We start from the raw sequence: 25,338 nt of genomic DNA, 5'->3' as shown, positions 1-25,338 counted from the left end.
CTGCAACTCTAGGATGAAGACTACTAGATCATGGTGAATGATCATTTTGATGTGTTCTTAGATTCAGTTTGCAAGAATTTTATTGAATACTTCTGCATCGATATACCTAAGGAAATTGGTTTGAAATTTTTGTTGTTTGTTGGGTCTTTCTGTGAAGTTGAAGCCTTAGCTCCCCTTACTCCAGAATTTTGGCTGTGTAGAGTAAGTGTGTTAAGGTGGGCCTTAATCCAATCTGATAGTGACTTACAAATAGGGGAGAGAGGCTCTGTGGGGAAAGAATTGCAATAGCTCCCAGAACCAGGACTCAAGACTTCTGGGTTTTTATCAGCATAACTATGGCTACCTAGAACAAATAAGATACACTGAATCTATTAGAAGAGAAATTGGGAAAGAACTTCAAACACATCAGCACAGGGGAAAATTTCCTGAACAGAACACCAGTGGCCCAGACTCTAAGATCAACTATAGACAAATGGGATCTCATAAAATTGAAAAGCTTCTGTAAAGCAAAGGACACTGTCATCAGGACAAAACAGCAACCTACAGATTGGGAAAAGATCTTTACCAATCCTACATTTGATAGAAGGCTAATAGCCAATATATACAAAGACCTCAAGAAGTTAGACTCCACAGAACCAACCCTATTTAAAAATGGCATGCAGAGGGGTTGGAGATTTAGCTCAGTGGTAGAGCGCTTGCCTAGCAAGCGCAAGGCCCTGGGTTCAGTCCTCAGCTCTGGGAAAAAAATGGCATGCAGATCTCAACTGAGGAATATCAAATGGCCAAGAAACACCTAAAGAAATGTTCAACATTCTTAGTCATTAGGGAAATGCGAATCAAAATGACTCTAAAATTCCACCTCACACCAGTCAGAATGGCTAAGATCAAAACTCAGGTTACAACAGATGCTGGTGAGGATGTGGAGAAAGGAAAACTCCTTCATTGCTGGTGGGATTGTAAGCTGGTACAACCATCTGGAAATCAGTCTGGAGGTTCCTCAGAAAATTGGACATAGTAATACCTGAGGACCCAACTATACAACTCTTGGGCATATACCCAAAAGATTCTCCAACATATAACAAGAACACATGCTCCACAATATTCATAGAAGACTTACTTATAACAGCCAGAAGCTAGAAACAACCCAGATGTCCCTCAATGGAGGAATGGATACAGAAAATGTGGTACATTTACACAATGGAGTACTACTCAAGCTATTAAAAATGATGACTTCATGAAATTTGCAGGCAAGTGGATGAAACTAGAAAATATCATCCTGAGTGAGAAAACCCAGTCACAAAAGAACACACATGGTATGTACTCACCAATAAGTGGATATTAGGCAAAAAGCTTGGAATACCCATGATACAGCTTACAGACCATATGAAACTCAAGAAAAGGAAGACAAAAGTGTGGGTGCTTAAGTCCCACTCAGAAGGGGGGACAAAATAATCATAGGGTTTAAAAGGTGGGAGGAACTTGGAAGGAAGAGAGAAGGAGGAGGAGGAGAGAAAAAAGGGGGAACAGGATCAGGTGTGGGGGGAGACTCAGGAGATGTACTGATGGCCAGGAAATTTGAACAGAGGGGTGTAGCAATGGGGGATGGGGAAACGGGGATATTCCACAGAAAGTCCCAGACTCCAGAAATGCAAGAGACTCCCAGGACCCAACAGGGATGACATTACCTAAAATACCCAACAAAGAGGAGAGAGAACCTGTAGAGAACATATGGAGAGGTTAGGCATGCCTCCCCCCAATCCATTGTCAGATGGGGCCAACCACCCTTCTCCAAAGTTTTATCTCAAAATTGTTCCTGTCTAAAGGAAATACAGGGACAACGAGTAGAGCAGAGACTGAAGGAAAGGCAGTCCAGAGACCACACCACCTTGGGATTCATCACATATAAAGACACCAAACCCAGTAAGTTACTATTGCTGATTCCAAAAAGTGCTTGGTGACCGGAGCCTGATATAACTGTCTCCTGAGGGCTCTGCCAGAGCCTTACTGATACAGAGGTGGATGCTTGCAGCCAACCATAGGACTGAGCACAGGGACCCAAATGGAGGAATTAGGGGAAGGTCTAAAGGAGCTGAAGGGGTTGCAACCCCATTGGAAGAACAATATCAACCAACCAGATCCCCCAGAGTTCCCAGAGACTAAACTGTCAACGAAAGAATACACATGAAGGACCCATGGCCCCAGCTGCCTATGTAGCAGAGGATGGCCTTGTCTGGCATCAGTGAGAAAGGAGGCCCTTGATCCTGCGATGGCTTAATGCCCCACCATAGGGAAATGCTAAGGTGGTAAGGTGGGAGTGGATAGGTAGGTGGGGGAGCACCCTCATAGAAGCAGGGGGAGCAGATATCATAGGGGGTTAGCGGAGGGGAAACTGGGAAGAGGAATAACATGTGAAATATAAATGAATAAATAAAGTAACCAATAATTTAAAAAAAAAAAGCTGAACTGCTACCTGGCGCCCAAACCTCACTGATCCCAGCCCACAGCTCCCTGCTCCCAAACCCTGTAGGAGAGAGAACTGATCGCCCAGACATGTGGGCAATCCTGAGACTGCAGGGCAGGAGAGACCACCGCTTCTGCCCACTTTTTCCCACATCACTGGCCCAAGAGGAAACTGTATAGGGCCTCTGGGCACAGGAAGATAGGGGCAGTCAAGCTGCAGGAGCCCTTCGGTCTAGACTGTGCCCAGATCTGAAGGACCTGGTCAAACAGCTCCCTGCACCCAAATCCCATGGGACGGAGAGCTAGACCTTCAGACCGTCAGACACACCTGGGAAACCAGAGGAGACTACTCTCTGCCCACATTTCTGACTCTAGAGGAAAACACCTAGCACCATCTGGGCCCCCTGTGCACAGAGACCCAGGAGAAGTAGGGGCAGGCTCTTCTGGTTCCCACCCACAGGGACAGCTAGACTGCAGGGAGAGAAATAAACCTATTAAAAAATGGGGTTCAGAGCGAAACAAAGAATTCACAGCTGAGGAATGCCGAGTGGCTGAGAAACACCTAAAGAAATGTTCAACATCTTTAGTCATAAGGGAAATGGAAATCAAAACAACCCTGAGATTCCACTTCACACCAGTCAGAATGGCTAAGATCAAAAACTCTGGGGACAGCAGATGCTGGTGAGGATGTGGAGAAAGGAAAACTCCTTCATTGCTAGTGGGATTGCAAGCTGGTACAACCATTCTATAAATCAGTCTGGAGGTTTCTCAGAAAATTGGACATTGCACTTCCTGAGGACCCAGCTATACCTCTCTTGGGCATATACCCAAAAGATGCTCCAACATATAACAAAGACACATGCTCCACTATGTTCATAGCAGCCTTATTTATATTAGCTAGAAGTTGGAAACAACACAGATGCCCTTCAACAGAGGAATGGATACAGAAAATGTGGTACATCTACACAATGGAATATTACTCAGCTATCAAAAACAATGCCTTTATGAAATTCATAGGCAAATGGATGCAACTGGAAAATATCATCCTGAGTGAGATAATTCAATCATAGAAAAACACACATGGTATGCACTCATTGATAAGCAGATATTAGCCCAAATGCTCAAATTATACTAGTACACAAAACACATGAAACTCAAGAAGGATGACAAAAATTCGGATGCTTCACTCCTTCTTTAAAAGGGGAACAAGAATACCTTTAGGAGGGGTAGGGAGGCAAAGTTTAGAGCAGAGACTGAAGGAAGAGCCATTCAGAGCTTGTCCCACATGTGGCCCATACATATGCAGCCACCAAACTAGATAAGATTGATGAAGCAAAGAGGTGCAGGCTGACAGTAACCGGATGTATATCTCTCCTGAGAAACAGCTGGCAAATACAATGGCGAATGCCACCAACAAACCACTGAACTGAGAAGGGACTCCCGTGGAAGGAATCAGAGAAAGGACTGAAAGAGCTAAAGGGGCTTGAGACCCCATATGAACAACAATGCCAACCAACCAGAGCTTCCAGGGACTAAGCCACTACCCAAAGACTATACATGGACTGACCCTGGGCTCCAACTGCATAGGTAGCAGTGAATAGCCTAGTAAGAGCACCAGTGGAAGGGGAAGCCCTTGGTCCTTCAAGGCTGGACCCCCAGTGAATGGGATTCTTGGAGGGAGGGCAGTAAAGAGGGGGAGGATGGGGAGGGGAACAACCATATAGAAGAGAAGGGGGAGAGGTTAGGGGGATGTTGGCCTGGAAACTGGGAAATGGAATAACATTTGAAATGTAAATAAGAAATATCCAATTTAATAAAGATGGGGGGAAAAGGGAAAAGAAAGCTGAACTGCTTGTCAAAGGCCAAGAGATGGGTTCAGGCAGTGGGGGGCATTTGTCAGAAGCAATGGTTTGCTGACCCAGCTGTAGAGACCAGGAGCAGTCACATTGGCTGAACTGGTTTACATCAGCTTTTAGCAAGTCCAGGGCTCATAGCAATTTGGAGCCTTTTGTAGTCCATAGCTGATTCAGGGATGGTGCCTATCAGCTATGTGGAAACCTGCTGGGAAAGATATAGACTAGGGCAGGAGTTAAAGTTTAGAAATTTAAAGGCAAATCTTGCATTTAGGACTTCCCCCTCACTAATTAGTACTAGGTAGGGAAGCTTGGGCTGTTGACTGATAGGAGCACTTATCTGGAGTTCATTTGAACAGTCATGGGTGAATCCAAGCCTCAATTCCTAAAGCTTACATGAATTTAATATTTACAAAGCGAGATAAGCATTTCTACTATGTATAATCTGTAAAGAAATCCACATTGTAGAAAAAATCAGTAGACCTTTCTTTGGACCATAGTGAAAGCCAATTTTTGAAACCCAAAAATTGATTGTGTGTGTGTGTGTGTGTGTGTGTGTGTGTGTGTGTGTGTGTATACCTTTTAGTCTATACTTATAAAACAACCAAAAGAAATTTTAAAATTTGAGCTTGTGACTATCATAGTAGCCAGTGCTTTACCAGAGCCAGGTTAATAGCATATCAGAACTCCATTCATTAATATGTTAAAAGTTTGAACCTTTGAAGTCTTAACATCATATATTGTCTTTGGGGTTTTATTTTTTAATTATTTTTTTTCAAACCCTTACAACTTAAATTCAAGTCTCAAATCTTTTTCCATTCAATCATTTACTATGAGATACAAGTGGTTGAATACTGAGAGTAGTCATTGCAAAGCAAGTTCTTTTAAATAGAGGAATAGTAAAAGTTACATGGAAATGTGTTTTGTGAAGTTCCTTTCTTACCAGGATACGTTTTGTAATGTGGTGGCATGATGCAGTGGGAGGGGCTGTTTCAGTGAGCCTTACTGGGGCATCCATGCCCCGCTGCCTCCACAGGTACCAGTCATACAGCAAGTCTAGTATAAAATGAAGTTTATTCAGGACATGAGAAAGGGGGTATGAGAAAGAAAGGAGTCAGAGTGGGACAGAAAGAAGAGTGAGAACTCATAAGGAGACAGAGAGAGAAGAGGACTGGGGGGACAGAGAGGACATGGAGAGAGAGGCCAGAAAGAGTGGATGGGGAAAACAGTCATTTTATAGCAAGCCAAGGTCCTACCTGGCTGTTGCTAGGTAACTGTTGGACCGGAGCCTAAAAGAAATGCTAATACTGAGAGCTCTATAAAATTCAAGGCCTGATTTTCATATTTGAAATGCATTCACCAGGCAGCTGCTGCTAAACTGATGAAGCTATAGTTGGAAATCAACATCATCAGAGTTCTGAGAAAGATAGATTTGAACAGGAAATGTAAACCAAACTGTCAGTGTATCAATAAAATGACAATAGACCAGAAACGCTAGGCTCTTCCTCAGCAATTTCCAGCAAGGCAGGCAGAGTGGCTTCAGTCTCCAGTGGTCACACAGGAAAGCATCAGCCTTTGGCTGCCAGAACCAAAAATCTGAGAAATTTTCCTGCAGTTGAGGAACTTGAGAGACCAGCCTACTTTGAGGCAAAGAGAGGCAGTCAATTCTCAAGTGTCCTGATTGTTCAGTCTGAGAAGCGGTCCTGGAGGTGGGTGAGACATGGGACCTATTGGTTAGCATTACCACAATCCAGGTAGGGTCATCCTTGGAGGAGACTTGAAGGCTGCCTCTGGGAGCTGGCATTTTTGTCAGCCTTTTCCACTAAACACTTTAAATGCCATATTCAGCAGATCTCTGGAGAATTTTTGAAGTTTTTTAAGTAGAGTATCTACTAAGGACATCTGACTTTAAATAAATTTAACCTGTCTTTAGATGTTTTAGTCTTAAAATAAATACAGAAGGTTAAATAAAGTTTATCCCTGTTGATTATATTACATATGTCCTTAACATGACCACAAACAATGTTCTAAGTATGTCGAATAATTTGATCATTTATAAGGTAACTACTAATCTACATGTCCTAACCATAGCCTTAAAAGATTTACAGTTATTGAAGATCTTTTAGTAACAAAATAAAACTTCAAATCGCAAAGGCAACCCCTAGAGAGTCTGAGTCTTAATTTTTGATCCTTTTATGCTGTATCATAGAAAATCACAGTTTCTTGTATGACTCAGTTTATCCAAATTAAAGCTTAACAAAGGTAGCAAGGGGAGAGCTGGCCCTAGGGTCATGATAGTAGAAGACTGGCCCTGTCCCTCAGCAGAAACAATAGTTAGGAGAGTGGGTCCTTCACCTTGCCTGGGCAGCAGGGTAAAGCTGTTCCTGTTTGCAGAGGTTGCTGGTGAGGCAGCCCTGAGGATGTGAGAAAGGAAGAGCCAGCAGGCTGAGCAGTTTAGAAACATTTCAGGCCCTCTGGCTGTGGCAGTTGGGAGAGCTGACCCCCATAGGATCATGAGACCAGGAGAACTGGTCTATCACCTGCTGCAGCCCTCAGGAGAGCAGGCCTGTTCCTCACCTGGGCAACACAGTAGAGGTGACTCTGATGGTGGTGTGGTGAGCTGCACCAAGGATGTGAATGTGAAATATCTGCCCCCACAACTTGTCTGCTATGTGGCAGCATCGGTGAGGCAGGGATGCCCTCTCCCACCCTCACTCCTTACCACCAATAGCAGGGCAGGAAAACTTGCCCTGAGACATTGACAGCAGGAGAGCTGGCCCTGCCTCTCACCTGCTGCAGCACTCAGGGGAGTGGGCCCTGCACTTCACCTGGGCAGCACAGTAGAGCTGACCATGGACTTGTGTATTGCAGATGAGCTGGCCCTGAGTGTGTGAGTACAAAAACCTGGCCCTGCCTCTTGTCTGCCGTATAGTGGCACAAATGAGGGAGAAATGCCTTCCCCTGTTCTAATCCTTCACCACCTATGGAAGGCAAGAGACATGGCCCGGGGATCAGGAGAGTGAGGGAACTGGCCATGTCTCTCGCTGGCTGCAACACACTGAAGAGCAGACCCTGCACCTCACTTGGGCAGGATAGAACTTGCCGTTTTCAAGGATTGCTCGTTAGTTGGCCCAATGGGTGTGACAGCTGCTAATCTGACCAGCTCAGGTACCTCTCAGGCCCAGATCCAGGGCTTTGAATTGGCCCACTCCAACACCTATCCAATCTGTGAACTGCTGGAGTGAATGAAGGAACCTGTTCTACAAATCCAAAACTACAGCATCTCCATGACACAGGGCAACAACAGGATATCTGACAGGAGTCATGGTGAGTTCCCAGAATTGATAGAATAGCTGAAAGTCAGAGGCTTACAAATCTTGAAGTATAGAAAGTTTGCATAATAGTTTTAAAAATCTTGAGATAAGGTTCAAAGTTAGCAAAAGATTTACAGTAAACCAAAACCAAAAAGAGTCTGAGATGAGGATTGATAATCCCCGTTGTGAATAGTCATTTATCTTGCTTTGCTCTCCTTTCTCTGTCACATAGTCAGGCAGTGTGCCTGAGTCAAGACAGAAATTTTGGAGGAAACCTGTGAACAAGCATGCTTGGGTCTAGAGAATGCGGAGCCATAACCCAACTCCAGAGTTAGCTTTTCATTGAAGTAGAACAACATAAAACAATGATTTAATATTTCCCATACCTAAAAGACACAGGAAGCCTGTAAAAACTGAATCCAGTGGTCAGGAGCAGGAAATCGAGTAATATGAGAACAAAGAAGACTTAGTGTTAAGAAATGTCTGAGCCCTGGTTATGGACAGAGACTACTTACTGAAGGAGGCAGCTGAGAGTGGCATCAGCCAGAGAGGATGTGCAGTGTGTGCAGTGTGTGCAGTGTGTGCAGTGTGTGTAGTATGTGCAGTATGAGCAGTGTGTGCAATGTGTGCAGTGTGTGCAGTGTGTGCAGTATGAGCAGTGTGTGCAGTGTGTGCAGTGTGTGTAGTATGTGCAGTGTGTGCAGCGTGTGTAGTATGTGCAGTATGAGCAGTGTGTGCAGTGTGTGCAGTGTGTGTAGTATGTGCAGTGTGTGCAGTGTGTGTAGTATGTGCAGTATGAGCAGTGTGTGCAGTGTGTGTAGTATGTGCAGTGTGTGAGGTGTGTGTAGTATGTGCAGTATGAGCAGTGTGTGCAGTGTGTGCAGTGTGTAAAGTGTGTGCAGTGTGTGCAGTGTGTGTAGTATGTGCAGTATGAGCAGTGTGTGCAGTGTGTGTAGTATGTGCAGTGTGTGAGGTGTGTGTAGTATGTGCAGTATGAGCAGTGTGTGCAGTGTGTGCAGTGTGTAAAGTGTGTGCAGTGTGTGCAGTGTGTGTAGTATGTGCAGTATGAGCAGTGTGTGCAGTGTGTGCAGTGTGTGTAGTATGTGCAGTGTGTGCAGTGTGTATAGTATGTGCAGTATGAGCAGTGTGTGCAGTGTGTGTAGTGTATGCAGTATGAGCAGTGTGTGCAGTGTGTAAAGTGTGTGCAGTGTGTGCAGTGTGTGTAGTGTGTGCAGTATGAGCAGTGTGTGCAGTGTGAGCAGTGTGTGCACTGTGTGCAGTGTGTGCAGTGTGTGCAGTATGAGCAGTGTGTGCAGTGTGTGCAGTGTGTGCAGTGTGTGCAGTGTGTGTAGTATGTGCAGTATGAGCAGTGTGTGCAGTGTGTGCAGTGTGTGTAGTATGTGCAGTGTGTGCAGTGTGTGTAGTATGTGCAGTATGAGCAGTGTGTACAGTATATGCAGTGTGTGCAGTATGAGCAGTGTGTGCAGTATGAGCAGTGTGTGCAGTGTGTGCAGTGTGTGCAGTGTGTGCAGTCTGAACAGTGTGTGCAGTGTGTGCAGTATGAGCAGTTTATGCACTGTGTGCAGTGTGTGCAGTGTGTGCAGTGTGTGTAGTGTGTGCAGTATGAGCAGTGTGTGCAGTGTGTGCAGTGTGTGCAGTGTGTGCAGTGTGTGTAGTATGTGCAGTATGAGCAGTGTGTGCAGTGTGTGTAGTGTGTACAGTATGAGCAGTGTGTGAAGTGTGTGCAGTGTGTGCAGTGTGTGTAGTGTGTGCAGTATGAGCAGTGTGTGCAGTGTGAGCAGTGTGTGCACTGTGTGCAGTGTGTGCAGTGTGTGCAGTGTGTGCAGTGTGTGCAGTATGAGCAGTGTGTGCAGTGTGTGCAGTGTGTGCAGTGTGTGCAGTATGAGCAGTGTGTGCAGTGTGTGCAAACCACAGCTGGCTTGCTCCCTGGCTTCCTCACTCATCTACTCAATCCCGCTCCCAGTCCCCACATCTACAACAAACTTATTGACATACCAGAAAAAAAAACTATCAAACATTAACTTAAAAAGACAGAGCATTCTAACCCAGGTCACAGTATGTACTATGAGGTACTGACCCTGTCTTTGTTACACATTGCTTCTTTATTTTGACATTATCTCATGGTATTGGAAAGCCTCTAGGCAAAATTTCCATTTTCTTTGAAACAAAATCAATCAAATTAATTATTTTCTAAGGCCAATTTTATGTCTCTGACAAATGGAATTTAAAACTGGACCTGGTGGCTCACCGTGAACGGGCATCAAGTTCATCCACATGGACATGTTCTCCATGGGCCCCACATTCCTCGGAAACATTCATCTTGATTTTACAGTCCTCATGGGCCCTCTACCTACTGAGGTAAACAGGGCCATCAACATGGGCTTCTTTCTCCTGTTCAGTGTTGCTGTGTGTTTCTTCCCACTAGAGAATGTTGAATTTGCTTTGTCATTGAATAAACCTGCTGTGCTCAACCCTGTGAAACAAAAGCATAACATACCTACTATGCTGGGGAAGGGAGAGAGCACACTCAATGTTGAGCAAGCATCACACATACACAGCATACATACACACATCCATACATCACACACATGCATACACTGTATATACACACAGCAATTCACACACACACACACACACACACACACATTCACATACATACACACGTGTCTATACTACACAAATGTGCACATAGGTAAAGAAAAAATGCAAATTGCAAAATGTAGTTGTATGATAAAATAAACAGCATTTTAAAACTAATGCTGCTGCTGTCCTTGTTACAGATGTGTAACATCCTCCTTAGGGATCTAGACTTGGGTGTCTGCGATGTCAATTTAAGAGCAAGAGGCAGGATCAATGAAGATTAGAGAGGGGGATTAGTGATGTCTTGTTTAAAAGCAGATGGTACAAGGATGGCAAAATGGTCACTTATCAAGCTGGGAGAGCGAGCAACAACACTCATGGCTTTACTGTCAATAGATTTGAAATATTTCATTTCTTAATATGAGGAAAGAAACACAATCAGGAGAAAGGACAGAGGCAGAGGCTATCAGAGCAGCTCTGTCAAGTGGAGATGGGAGGAACAGGAAGACAAGGCAGCAAAGCCCTAGCACACGATTATCTGGGCTTTCCCTCTGTGTCCTCCTTAGCAATCATCCTGCAGACCAATTATACAAATTAAATCTGCACACTAAATCCTGCTGCTCTATCATTAAAACACAGGCTGCAGGCCAGGGTAGGGGCTGGACTGGTAGTCTTCATTATAGACCACACCCCGCTCTGTGTGTGCTCATGAAAGGGAGGGGCTGACTCACAAGCTTCCAGATGTTTTCCTCAGTTTGCTCATTCTCTCTAGAACACAATTTCCTAAGCTTGCAAAGGGGGGGAGGGGAAATTGTCTTTTCCTGTGACAAGGCTCCAGCATAGTGTGTGTGTGTGTGTGTGTGTGTGTGTGTGTGTGTGTGTGTTGGGGAGCAATGCTAAAGCTGCTTACAGCTACTGGACTCCACACACCCTCTCCCCAGCTGTCACCCTCAGGCCTGAGGTCCAGGATTTGAAATGTCACAGGTGCCAGAAAAGGACCTTTACCAATGCAGTGTCCCTTCATACTTGGGGACAACAGCGTCGCTGTGTGCCTCTCACAGAAGAAGGCCATATGTTCTCACATGCAGAAAGACCAGAATAGACCTCGAACTGGATTCCCACGTCAGCAGCTTCAGAGAGGCCGTCTATCCCATTACAGCGGCTTCTATTCTAATTCAAGACAGTCTTGGGATGGTTTTATCTACAGGGACTCAGCGTCTTTAAATACACCACAGAGTTTCAGGAAATTTAGAGCAACAAAAAAGAGGTCCAAACTTTATCTGTAGGCTTACAGGCACGGGAACAGATCTGTGACTTTGTCTTTAGAAATGTTTCCATGGTTAAATTGTTTATTCACTCAGTCACTGCACATCAGATAGAAAACTCACAGGACAGGCAGAACACTGTTCCTTTTACCCTCACAGATTGTGGCCTTCATGACCTATGCGGTCCTGGTGTGCTATTGACAAAAAAAAAAAAATCTGCTTTTGGAGTAGAAAAAGGTGTCTGGTGCTGACCTCTCGTTTCATTGAACAATTATCTTCCAAGTAAGTGCTGCATGGGTCCATTTGGCTGACGGCTTACGCCAGAAGACTCTAATCTGCACTGTCAGATTGCTTGCTTTTGAAAGCCACTCGGAAAGCCACTGACAGTGTGGTCTGATAATGAGGAAAGTAATTACAGTCCTAACCCTAACTCAGCTTCATCATTTTAATTAGCCAAGGTAATTTGATCCAATCTGACAAAAACTAGGCAGGGTAAGAGTTCATTAAAGATGAAACATTAATTTGCACACGTAAGGCAGCCCTCAATGGAGTTGTTTCCAGATACCCCAGGAGTCTGTGCTGGAGCTCTAGAGGGCGGCAAACATGTGGACAGTGTTTAGTTTGTTTACCAGCCTGTTTCCATGTAAGAGACACTGGGAGCATTCCTTGGCGCTCACCCTCTAGCCCTCCCCTTCACCTTATCTGTTGGTTCCCAGACTCTCCTCGACGGGCAACTGTCTCTAGAACAATCAGAGCTGGCTCCTCTCTCCAGCCCAAGAGAGAAAAGTATGTTGCAGTCAACAAAGTTGAATCAAATTGGAGTTCTGAAGAGCATTTTGACATTAGACATGGAAATGCTAAGTTTGATTGGTCTGGTATTTCCCCCACTGCCATGCCTTTCCTCAGAAGAGACTTTGAACTTTAAACTTTTAAACAAGTCTGAGACTTTTATAGACTGTGGGGACTTTTGAAGTTGGACTAAGTACATTTTGCATTGTGTTATAGCTACAAGCCAATGGAGATCAGGAAGCAGAATGTGGTGGTTTGAATGGGTATGGCCATTATAGACTCATGTGTTTGAATGCTTGGCCCATAAGAAGTGGCAATATTAGGAGGTGTGGCCTTGGATGAAGTGGATCACTGTGGGGATGGGCTTTGAGGTCCCTTATGTTCAAGCTCTGCCCAGTGTAGGATGTCGTCCCCCTCTGCTGCCTGCAGGTCAAGATGTAGAACTCTCTGCTCTTCTAGCATCATGTCTGCCATGCTTCCCAACATGATGAGAATGGACTAAGCCTCTGAAACTGTAAGCCAGCCCCAACTAGATGTTTTCCTTTATGAAAGTTGCCTTGGTTGTGGTGTCTCTTCACAGCAATGGAACCCTAAGACAGTGATTCTCTAACCAGCGTGTTGACCTGAAGGTTGTGAGAGCTGTGGGAACGTCATTGAGAAGTCTGCATGGCACAAGAGGAGGATCGGCCGTCAGATGCGTGCAGCACTGATTCTTTGGGCTTCCAGTGGGGGTAGATCACAGACATTGGTCCCCTTTCTAACACACAGATGCTGCCTTGATGTGGCTGCACTAGCAAGGTCAGAGGATGCAAGCCCAGCATCCTCCCTGAATCCCAGTCTTTTCCCTGCTGTTGGCTTGGATGGACAGGATTTAGGTTATACAGGAAGCGATGTGTGGGGTGTCTCAATGCAGTTCCCAGGAGCAGTGTGTCCACTTACTGCCTAAGTCACTCTGGCCATTCCTGTTAACTTAGCCATGCTTTATTCCAGGACCTTTACAAGTATTCTTTTCTTTCTTTAAATTATGCTTTCAAAGCTATTCATAGAGAAGCTCCATTTACATCTCTCCTCACAGGACATATTCTTGAAGCTCCTTTGTTCTTTGATGGCCTGGCATCTGGTGCTAAATGGGATGCAGGTTCCCACTGTCATTCTTCTCTTCCTGATTTGCTTTTTAATACGTTGGAAGTATACCAGTCTCGGTTGTCATTGCATCATATGTAGGTTTAAATTTAGGTTAGTGTCTATGGCCAGGAGGACAGGAGCTAGCATTACTTAAAGTTGCTTCCTAGCTGGCCTCATATGTTCTTAATAAAATGGCTCTCTTAAGGAAATGGCCTTGCTTTGGTTTTGTTTTTATTTTCTTTCTTTTCTCACAGTAAACTAAAATATATTGTTCAATCCTCTTTTGCTCACCCCAGTCCTCTCTTCACTTGTGTATGTAGATATGCATGTATGTGTGCAGATAAACAGCAACCAAGAGCAAGGTGCTCTTCCTTGGACACCATCCACCTCAGGCGTATGTTTGTTTGTTTGTTTGTTTGTTTGTTTTGTTTTGTTTGGAGATGAGGTCTCTCTAGTGGGCTGATAGCCCAATGAGTGCTAGGCTGTGTGGCCAGCACATGATAGGGGTCTATCTCTCTGCCATCTTGAGCTAGGATTACACATATGTAATCATAATCAGACTTTTACAGGAGTGCTTGAGGGTCAAACGCAAGTGAGGACTTGCACAGCAAGCACTTCGCAGGCTGAACCATCTGTCCACACAGGCCTCCAGTTGTTTCCAGTTAGTTTTTGGCTCTGGATGGAAACTACTTACCCCATACCCTTGCCAAAAATGGAGGATGTTTGTTATACAGAGTAGAGTCTTCTCCTGAGTGGTTCAGTTGTGAGATGAGTCCCATTCTTGTGAGTTAAGCCAAGAATCTCCAAACACTTAAACCATCCTAAATCAGTTACAAATCCGAGTAAAATTTCAGGACCCCAGTGGAGAGATGAGGAAGGGGCTGCAGTCAGGGCCCACTGAGGAGCATCCGGTGACAGAAAGAATACATATTCCACATCCTAAGTGCCAAAGCGAGGAGAGGGGGGAACTCGGGGGGAGGGGATGGGGGGTTGCAAGGGTGCAGCACTGCAGGGTCCATGTGGAGAGTTCACTATGCTCCCAGCCTTGGGCAAACATCTCTGTGTTTTTCGCCTTTACCTTAGCAGCATCTGTGTACATACCAATGCCCTCTGGCCTTGCTGATGATCACTCCAGTTTTAAAAGGGTTTCACGGCAGTACGACCTCAGTAAAAGCTGCTATAAACTGCTGGGGGGGGGGGATGGCTGGGATAGCCTCAGCACAAACACAACGGGGGTGGGGGGGAGAACATTCCTGTCCTGATACCCATGTGTCTGCCACACTTGCACATCTGCTTTTGGATCTCTGGCTCTGGTCCAGGAGATGTCACATGCCACCAGATATTGCAGTTTCATGGGCACATAGAAGTGTTACTCTACTCTTCTCCTTCAGAACCAACCAGACATTGGACGTCTATATAAGAGAAGTGGAGACTTCGTTGTGCATTTAAATACAGCCAGAGATATGCTCTGCTTCTAGTCTTTCTCAGAATTAAGCCTGCCTCCCTGATATCTCAACTCTCAAGGATGAGTCATGGATGGAGAAGGGGATTCAGCAGTTAAGAGCACTTGCTGCTCTTCCAGAAGACTGAGTTCTATTCTCAGTACCCACATGGCTGCTCATAATTGCCTGAAATTGCACTGCCAGGGAACCTAATGCCCTCTTCTGACCTTTGGGAGCACACATGGACACAAATGCATTAACATCTTTTTTTAATTTAGAAAAACCAAAGAAACCAAATATCTGAGAAATATTGTAGCAAGAATTCTAGTAGAATCGTTATACCTACGGTAAACATTAAAATGAACAGTTGTTTTCTAGGTGCACTTTGACCTTGCCTTAGCTAGGGGTTTTACTGATGTGAACAGATACCAAGGCAACTCTCATAAGGACATTTAATTGGGGCTGGCTTACAGGCTCAGAGGCTCAGTCCATTATCATGAAGGAGGAGCATGGCAGTGTCCAGGCAGGGATGGTGCAGGAGGAGCTGAGAGCTCTTCATCTTCGTCTGAAGGCTGCTAGGAGGAGACTGACTTCCAGGTGGCTAGGACTAGGGTATTAAAGCCCACACCCACAGAGACACACCTGGTCCAACAAGGCCACACCTCCTAATTGTGCCACTCCCTGACCTAAGCATATAAAAGCCATCATAGACCTTGAAGAAATCCTTGTTTCGGACATTGGTTGTTTTTTGTTATCCATGCAGTTGTTTTTCTGAAGAAGCTGTACAAGCCTTTATATGGCTTTGTTTCACAAGACAGTCCTGGCACATGAGGGCTACCTTTCATTAGTGAGTACTGCAAACTGCACAGTAAGGATTAAAGGTGCAGGAGTTGATGTTTTCCTTCGGGAAACATATAGATTAGATTAGGGGCTTTGGTATAAGGAGCTTTTTAATCAATAAATATGCTGTTGCACATTGGTTTGAAATTCAGTTCACAGAGTTCGTCTTCCTGCTACAAGTAAGGCCCTAATTCATCCTTGAGTGATCCTCCTTTTTTAGATTGCTCTGCCTGTCTCAGAACACAGACAGGATTCTGCAAGCAACTGACCGTACTTCACCTACATACACATGAACTGGTCATATAAGCATAAATATGTTTTTATTTAAAACCAAGAAACCAAAATTCTGAGAACTATTATGGAGAATTTAATTGCTGTAAAAGGATCTCTGCAGATTTCCTAGTCTTTCCTGAAGCAGGGGGCTGGTTTTGCTTTGTAACAGAGGAAGTAGGCATGCAAAGAGAGCCCCTTGGGCAGGAACATAGCATGTTAGTGTCTCCTCCTGTGAGCAGAGGATAGGCATTTAAGGAGCAGGACTGCCACAGAACAAGGGATTTCCCAATCCAGACAGTCCAACCGCAGACTATATAAAGCAATCTGGTTTTAATTTGTTATTATCTAATCACTAAAATTCTTCATTGCATGAAAACGTGAGGTCAGATCTTTGCCATTTATAAACATTCCCCTGACAGCTACTTTCTTAGTCTCTTCTATGGCTGAGTGATAACTTCTGGTGGCCTGAGTTCTGCTGTCATTTTGTGGATTTATGTGTTCATGTATACAAAGGCCAAAGGTTGACATTAGGCTTCTTCCCTAATAATTTTCCACCTTGTTTTTCGACACAGTGCTCTTACCAAACCTCAAATTTGGCTAGACTATCTGGCTAATGAGTACCAAGGATCTTCCTGACGATCCACTAGCACTGGGACTGCAGGCCCTCACATACACGCGAGTCCCATGAATGATGAGAATCAGAACACATGTCCCCCATATTCCCACGAGTGCTGTGAGGACTGGACCACTTCCTCAGCACACTTCCTCAGCACCATGGATCTGTCTTAATGAAATGTTGTCCAAATTTAGTTATCCTCAGCAACTTCCTGCCAACCAAAGCCATGGGCTCAATCCCAGCAGTACATAAACTGGCATCGTTCAGCAGTACATGAACGATGTAGAACATGCCTGTAACCTAGCACTCTGGTAGAATCAAGAGGATCAGAAATCCAAGGTCATCTTTAGCTACATAGCAAGTATGAGGCCAACTTGGACTACATGAGCTTCTCTCTCTCTCTCTCTCTCTCTCTCTCTCTCTCTCTCTGTGTGTGTGTGTGTGTGTGTGTGTGTGTGTGTGTGTGTGTGTGTGTGTGTGTGTATATTGGATGCCCATGTGTGGTGTGTGTGTGTGTGTATACATGTGTGCTCATATGCGGGTATACAGACATACGTATTCTTCCTGAGGACTGTTTTAAAACAAGAATCCTGGGAAAAGTCTGAGTTGGCTTACTAAAATAGTAATAATAGTTCTAAAATCTTTGCATTCCTACTATGTGCCACATCCACAGAGAGCTGCCCCAGTTTACCAACTGTTCAGCAATATATCTGATAGGACTGACTCCAAAGGATAAATTTAGACTATGAAGGATGGTGATATATCTGGATTTGGAGCTAACACGTTGCTATGATGGTTGCCATTTAGGAAAGCAGGCAGCATTATTTAGCCACCTGCTTCTTGAATGGTGCAGAGGGCTAGCTCAGAGTCTCTGACATCCACTGAGTACTCAAATGGCACATGTGCTAACTTTAGGTAGGGCCCTTGTGAAGCAGAAGTCATCCTTGATGGCCGGAAAAATTGTTTGAATTTCAAGATCTACTTTCCTAAATGTATGAAAAACACTCCCTTGGCAATCAATTATTCAATGGACATTCATGGAAAAGATTGCATATGCTAATTCAAAATCAGTAGGACATTTCAGGATTTAAACATAAGTGGTATGAAGATTCGGTAGTTTATACATGCCCACATATGGTGTTACTGAGTGTTATATACATACACTTACATCATATAAGGTAACATAGAAATACAGAGGAAAATCTTGAGGACAGGAAAAGGGAGGGGAATTCCTTACCCTGGAGCCTGGTGAAGCCTCTGCCAGAATCAAAGCAAGACTTCCAGCAGCACTAACAGCTGCTTTAGGCCTTTCGCCCTCTCAGCTCTGAACCTGCATATTTCCAAGACTCTCACTAGAAACCCACTCAGGGAAATGACATGACCTAAACACCTGGTGTTGTTGTAAAATTATAAAAAATGGCTTTCTTTTATCCCCACTATATCTGGCACTGCAGTGCCCCAAGATATCTGGTCAGAAACACACATCCCAGTCCCGTGGCAGCCCAGTGTCTCCAGTCACCACATACTCTCTTAAACTTAAATCGCTACATGAAAGAACACACAACACAATAACCTCTGATAGAATTGATAAGATATAATTACCTACCTAAACATACAAAGCCCTATACACATCCATCCCTTAAGAATATTCATAACAACCTGTAAATACAGAGTGGAATCTTAATGTCAGCCTCCGTGTTCTCTCTGCGGCTACTTCTGCCTCCTGTTTCAGTCTCCTCCTCTTCCCTCAAACTTATCTTCTGCCCATCCTTTCTTCTCATCCAATGACAGGCCTTGTTCTATCTTGTACCTGCCTCACCTGCGAAATGACATCATCCCACAACCTTGTTCAGTCCTAGTGGCTCCTAGATTTACCTTATGGGAGTGTAATTCCACCCAAGATATTTCAGACCTCCAAGATAATCTTACAAATCAAATAAGGGAAGAGGAAAAGAGTTTTTTTGGCAACTTTTTTGAAATGTAACTTGAGAGTCACCAAAAGAGTCTATGTGGCCAATCCTAAGATGCCCCCACCTCAACACCAGAGTCCTTCATGACCTTTCCTTTTGTGTTTTATAAAAAGGGGAAAACAGGAAATGTTTGACAGAGTGTGGTATAGTGAGGTTGCGGCGGGGAAGGGGATACCTTCCCCCTGAGGTACCAGCCATACAGCGGGTATTGTATAGAATAGAATTTATTTAGGGCATGGGAAGGGGAGTTGAGAGGGAATAGAGCAGAGAAAGAGGGGACAAAGAAGGAGAAAGGGAGAGTGAAAAGAGGAGGAGGAGGAGGAGGAGGAGGAACAGGGAGGGAGGGTGGAAGGAAGGAAGGGAGGAAGGAAGGAAGGGAGGAAGGAAGGAAGGAAGGGAGGAAGGAAGGAAGGAAGGAAGGAAAGAAGGAAGAGGCTGGCCAGGAACTGGGGGAGTGGGGAAGAGAGGGAAAATGGGGTCAGGGAGTGAGAGAGAGAAAAAGAACAGAGAGAAAAGGGGGGCCAAAGAGCCCCTTCTTATAGCAAGTCAGGCAGGCCTACCTGGTTGTTGCCAGGTAACCGCTGGGCAAAGCCTAGAAGGAGTGCTAACATTCTTCCATCTTGGATTAATTTTAAAAAAGGAGAAACTACAAAGAGGCGATGGTGAAGTAGGAATAGTTCACTGTCTTACCCTCTCAGATTCGATAGCCACAATTTCCGTCTCTTCCACAGTGCCTCTCTTTTACTTCCCCCATGCTCATGTCTATATCAAAATATCTTTATTATTAATCTCCAACCCTGCTTCATCATAAATTGGTTGGCTCTGAAATTATTTTAAGCATAAAGCCACTAATCCAGTTTGGCCTGACTCAAAGTAACCTCAAAACTTAGGGGAACTCCAATTCAGTCTGCTAGAGTTAGTTTGGGGTAGAAAATCAGCCTGAAAAGGATTCATCTTATCAACATTCGCTCTGAAAGGGAAAGTATTGGCTGGGGACACCTAAGACCAAATCTTCAGCATAAAGGGGATTTATTTGTCCCAGAGGGACAGAGAGCATGGGATAAGAGAGGAGAAAAAGAAAACGAGAGAGAGAGGATGAAGGAGAATGGAAAGAGAACAAAGGGGTAAGGAAGAGGGTTTTGTGTCCTGGAATGGGACAAAGGACTGCCTCTGGCTAGAGCGGTGACAGATGTAGGCAAGTGGCAGTTTGTAAAGGTACAAGAAGAAACCTTGTACTCTAAGAGTTAGTTGGCTAATTTTAACTGGGAATGATAACTAGATAAGCCAAAGGGAGCTTATGGTTGCTGGATTTTAATACTTTGATAGCAGGACGTTCATAGTCAGCCTCAGGAGGAGGTAGTGACCAATTAAGGGAATAGACCTTGGTGGCTAACTTTAGGATGCAATCAAACGGTTTTTAGCAAGGCAGAGGGAATGAGGGAGAAGGGCAAGGCCTGCCAGAGTCACGCACTCCATGCTTGAGCTGGTAAGAGTCTCTTTCCACTAAAAGAACTTTCATCCAGATCTGTAAAAACTGTCAGTGACTCCTGTAGACCCCTTCTTGTCACCTTCCGGCCCACACAGTGATGCCAGTCGAAGGATTGCTCATGTTCAGTTATTCATTTCAAGTTTGCTTCCTTTTGACTTTAGCACTCTTGACAGATTTGTCCTTGATGATGCCTGGTGGCCATAGTGTTGCTAGGTTTACTCCAGTGAAAGCCTGGGTAATCCCAACAAGTGAGGCTCGGTTACTCATCCTCATCATCAATTAAAAACAGGTGACTGAAGCAGAGAAAGGAGACTTATGTGGCCACTTTGGGGGTCCTGTGACCCCACCCATGCAAGTCCATCTTTAGAGTCCTGGCACACAGGGCTTAGGCTAAAAGAAAATGCAGGGGTAAGCACCGTTGAGCAGTCCTGGTCAGGGTATGATCTGCACCCTCTGTCTAGGGTCTTTCTTTTTTTTTAATTTTTTTTATTAACTTGAGTATTTCTTATATACATTTCGAGTGTTATTCCCTTTCCCGGTTTCCGAGCAAACATCCCCCTCCCCCCTCCACTTTTTTATGGGTGTTCCCCTCCCCATCCTCCCCCCATTGTTGCCACAACAATCTAGTTCACTGGGGGTTCAGTCTTAGCAGGACCCAGGGCTTCCCCTTCCACTGGTGCTCTTACTAAGATGTTCATTGCTACCTATGAGGTCAGAGTCTAGGGTCAGTCCATGTAGAGTCTTTAGGTAGTGGCTTAGTCCCTGGAAGCTCTGGTTGCTTGGCATTGTTGTACATAAGGGGTCTCGAGCCCCTTCAAGCTCTTCCAGTTCTTTCTCTGATTCCTTCAACGGGGGTCCTATTCTCAGTTCAGTGGTTTGCTGCTGGCATTCGCCTCTGCGTTTGCTGTATTCTGGCTGTGTCTCTCAGGAGCGATCTACATCCGGCTCCTGTCGGTCTGCACTTCTTTGCTTCATCCATCTTGTCTAATTGGGTGGCTGTATATGTATGGGCCACATGTGGGGCAGGCTCTGAATGGGTGTTCCTTCAGTCTAGGTTTTAATCTTTGCCTCTCTCTTCCGTGCAAAGGGTATTCTTGTTCCCCTTTTAAAGAAGGAGTGAAGCATTCACATTTTGATCATCCGTCTTGAGTTTCATTTGTTCTAGGCATCTAGGGTAATTCAAGCATTTGGGCTAATAGCCACTTATCAATGAGTGCATACCATGTATGTCTTTCTGTGATTGGGTTAGCTCACTCAGGATGGTATTTTCCAGTTCCAACCATTTGCCTACGAATTTCATAAAGTCACTGTTTTTGATAGCTGAGTAATATTCCATTGTGTAGATGTACCACATTTTCTGTATCCATTCATCTGTTGAAGGGCATCTGGGTTCTTTCCAGCTTCTGGCTATTATAAATAAGGCTGCGATGAACATAGTGGAGCACGTGTCTTTTTTATATGTTGGGGCATCTTTTGGGTATATGCCCAAGAGAGGTATAGCTGGATCCTCAGGCAGTTCAATGTCCAATTTTCTGAGGAACCTCCAGACTGATTTCCAGAATGGTTTTACCAGTCTGCAATCCCACCAACAATGGAGGAGTGTTCCTCTTTCTCCACATCCTCGCCAGCATCTGCTGTCACCTGAGTTTTTGATCTTAGCCATTCTCACTGGTGTGAGGTAAAATCTCAGGGTTGTTTTGATTTGCATTTCCCTTATGACTAAAGATGTTGAACATTTCCTTAGGTGTTTCTCAGCCATTCGGCATTCCTCAGCTGTGAATTGTTTGTTTAGCTCTGAACCCCATTTTTAATAGGGTTATTTGTCTCCCTGCGGTCTAACTTCTTGAGTTCTTTGTATATTTTGGATATAAGGCCTCTATCTGTTGTAGGATTGGTAAAGATCTTTTCCCAATCTGTTGGTTGCCGTTTTATCCTAACCACAGTGTCCTTTGCCTTACAGAAGCTTTGCAGTTTTATGAGATCCCATTTGTCGATTCTTGATCTTAGAGCATAAGCTATTGGGGTTTTGTTCAGGAAAATTTTTCCAGTGCCCATGTGTTCCAGATGCTTCCCTAGTTTTCCTTCTATTAGTTTGAGTGTGTCTGGTTTGATGTGGAGGTCCTTGATCCACTCGGACTTAAGCTTTGTACAGGGTGATAAGCATGGATCGATCTGCATTCTTCTACATGTTGACCTCCAGTTGAACCAGCACCATTTGCTGAGAATGCTATCTTTTTTCCATTGGGTGGTTTTGGCTCCTTTGTCAAAAATCAAGTGACTATAGGTGTGTGGGTTCATTTCTGGGTCTTCAATTCTATTCCATTGGTCTATCTGTCTGTCTCTGTACCAATACCATGCAGTTTTTATCGCTATTGCTCTGTAATACTGCTTGAGTTCAGGGATAGTGATTCCCCCTGAAGTCCTTTTATTGTTGAGGATAGCTTTAGCTCTCCTGGGTTTTTTATTATTCCAGATGAATTTGCAAATTGTTCTGTCTAACTCTTTGAAGAATTGGATTGGTATTTTGATTGGGATTGCATTGAATCTGTAGATCGCTTTTGGTAAAATGGCCATTTTTACTATATTAATCCTGCCAATCCATGAGCATGGGAGATCTTTCCATCTTCTGAGGTCTTCTTCAATTTCTTTCTTCAGTGTCTTGAAGTACTTATTGTACATATCTTTTACTTGCTTGGTTAAAGTCACACCGAGGTACTTTACATTATTTGGGTCTATTATGAAGGGTGTCGTTTCCCTAATTTCTTTCTCGGCTTGTTGCTCTTTTGTGTAGAGGAAGGCTACTGATTTATTTGAGTTAATTTTATATCCAGCCACTTTGCTGAAGTTGTTTATCAGCTTTAGTAGTTCTCTGGTGGAACTTTTGGGATCACTTAAATATACTATCATATCATCTGCAAATAGTGATATTTTGACTTCTTCTTTTCTGATCTGTATCCCCTTGCCCTCCCTTTGTTGTCTGATTGCTCTGGCTAGAACTTCAAGAACTATATTGAATAAGTAGGGAGAGAGTGGGCAGCCTTGTCTAGTACCTGATTTTAGTGGGATTGCTTCAAGTTTCTCTCCATTTAGTTTAATGTTAGCAACTGGTTTGCTGTATATGGCTTTTACTATGTTTAGGTATGGGCCTTGAATTCCTATTCTTTCCAGGACTTTTCATGAAGGGATGTTGAAATTTGTCAAATGCTTTCTCAGCATCTAATGAAATGATCATGTGGTTTTTTTCTTTCAGTTTGTTTATATAATGGATCACGTTGATGGTTTTCCGTATATTAAAACATCCCTGCATGCCTGGGATGAAGCCTACTTGATCATGATGGATAATTGTTTTGATGTGCTCTTGGATTCGGTTTGCCAGAATTTTATTGAGTATTTTTGCGTCGATATTCATAAGGGAAATTGGTCTGAAGTTTTCTTTCTTTGTTGTGTCTTTGTGTGGTTTAGGTATAAGAGTAATTGTGGCTTCATAGAAGGAATTCGGTAGTGCTCCATCTGTTTCAATTTTGTGGAATAGTTTGGATAATATTGGTATGAGGTCTTCTATGAAAGTCTGATAGAATTCTGCACTAAACCCGTCTGGACCTGGGCTCTTTTTGGTTGGGAGACCTTTAATGACTGCTTCTATTTCCTTAGGAGTTATGGGGTTGTTTAACTGGTTTATCTGTTCCTGATTTAACTTCGGTACCTGGTATCTGTCTAGGAAATTGTCCATTTCCTGCAGATTTTCAAGTTTTGTTGAATATAGGCTTTTATAGTAAGATCTGATGATTTTTTGAATTTCCTCTGAATCTGTAGTTATGTCTCCCTTTTCATTTCTGATTTTATTAATTTGGACACACTCTCTGTGTCCTCTCGTTAGTCTGGCTAAGGGTTTATCTATCTTGTTGATTTTCTCAAAGAACCAACTTTTGGGTCTGTTGATTTTTTCCAATGTCCTTTTTGTTTCTACTTGGTTGATTTCAGCTCTGAGTTTGATTATTTCCTGCCTTCTACTCCTCCTGGGTGTATTTGCTTCTTTTTGTTCTAGAGCTTTTAGGTGTGCTGTCAACCTGCTGACATATGCTCTTTCCTGTTTCTTTCTGCAGGCACTCAGTGCTATGAGTTTTCCTCTTAGCACAGCTTTCATTGTGTCCCATAAGTTTGGGTATGTTGTACCTTCATTTTCATTAAATTCTAAAAAGTTTTTAATTTCTTTCTTTATTTCTTCCTTGACCAGGTTATCATTGATTAGAGCATTGTTCAATTTCCACGTATATGTGGGCATTCTTCCCTTATTGTTATTGAAGACCAGTTTTAGGCCGTGGTGGTCCGATAGCACGCATGGGATTATTTCTATCTTTCTGTACCTGTTGAGGCCCGTTTTTTGACCAATTATATGGTCAGTTTTGGAGAAAGTACCATGAGGAGCTGAGAAGAAGGTATATCCTTTTGCTTTAGGATAGAATGTTCTATAAATATCTGTTAAGTCCCTTTGGCTCATGACTTCTCTTACTCTGTCTAGGTCTCTGTTTAATTTCTGTTTCCATGATCTGTCCATTGATGAGAGTGGGGTGTTGAAATCTCCCACTATTATTGTGTGAGGTGCAATGTGTGTTTTGAGCTTTAGTAAGGTTTCTTTTACGTATGTAGGTGCCCTTGTATTTGGGGCATAGATATTTAGGATTGAGAGTTCATCTTGGTGGATTTTTCCTTTGATGAATATGAAGTGTCCTTCCTTATCTTTTTTGGTGACTTTTAGTTGAAAATTGATTTTATTTGATATTAGAATGGCTACTCCAGCTTGCTTCTTCTGACCATTTGCTTGGAAAGTTGTTTTCCAGCCTTTCACTCTGAGGTAGTGTCTGTCTTTGTCTCTGAGGTGTGTTTCCTGTAGGCAGCAGAATGCAGGGTCCTCGTTGTGTATCCAGTTTGTTAATCTATGTCTTTTTATTGGGGAGTTGAAGTCATTGATGTTGAGAGATATTAAGGAATAGTGATTATTGCTTCCTGTTATATTCATATTTGGATGTGAGGTTATGTTTGTGTGCTTTTCTTCTCTTTGTTTTGTTGCCAAGACAATTAGTTTCTTGCTTCTTCTAGGGTATAGTTTGCCTCCTTATGTTGGGCTTTACCATTTATTATCCTTTGTAGTGCTGGATTTGTAGAAAGATATTGTGTAAATTTGGTTTTGTCATGGAATATCTTGGTTTCTCCATCTATGTTAATTGAGAGTTTTGCAGGATACAGTAACCTGGGCTGGCATTTGTGTTCTCTTAGGGTCTGTATGACATCAGTCCAGGATCT

Source organism: Rattus norvegicus, chromosome 2 (genome assembly GCF_021556685.1).
Source record: "Rattus norvegicus strain SHRSP/BbbUtx chromosome 2, alternate assembly SHRSP_T2T, whole genome shotgun sequence".
Classification (NCBI taxonomy): Eukaryota; Metazoa; Chordata; class Mammalia; order Rodentia; family Muridae; genus Rattus; species Rattus norvegicus.
Note: the sequence above shows the minus strand (reverse complement) of the source record.